This window comes from Sander vitreus, chromosome 23, assembly GCF_031162955.1.
Source record: "Sander vitreus isolate 19-12246 chromosome 23, sanVit1, whole genome shotgun sequence".
NCBI classification, from domain to species: Eukaryota; Metazoa; Chordata; class Actinopteri; order Perciformes; family Percidae; genus Sander; species Sander vitreus.
The window spans coordinates 21,385,160-21,385,476 of NC_135877.1; positions in this window are offsets into that span (position 1 = coordinate 21,385,160).

Consider the following 317-nt stretch of genomic DNA (forward strand, 5'->3'; position numbering starts at 1 on the left):
TTCCACAAATTTTGCCTAACTGAAAATTCAAATGATTCTGATCATTATTAGGTCATATTAAGTTAATTTTTTTGGCAGATATTGACATTTTATTGTTCTTTAGTTTTATCTCATAGCAATATAATTCAAGCAGTGAATAATTATATATTTTAAATTTTAAAATTGGGTCACATCGACAGGCAGTGCTCAAGGCAGCTCCACATTTAATAGCGGTCTGCAACAGGCTCTAAACACAAAATCTTTCTTTTATTCATTATTCATAAAGATACTCTGTTAGAAAAGATCATGTGTTCAAAATGCTACCAAAGTAAAGGTAT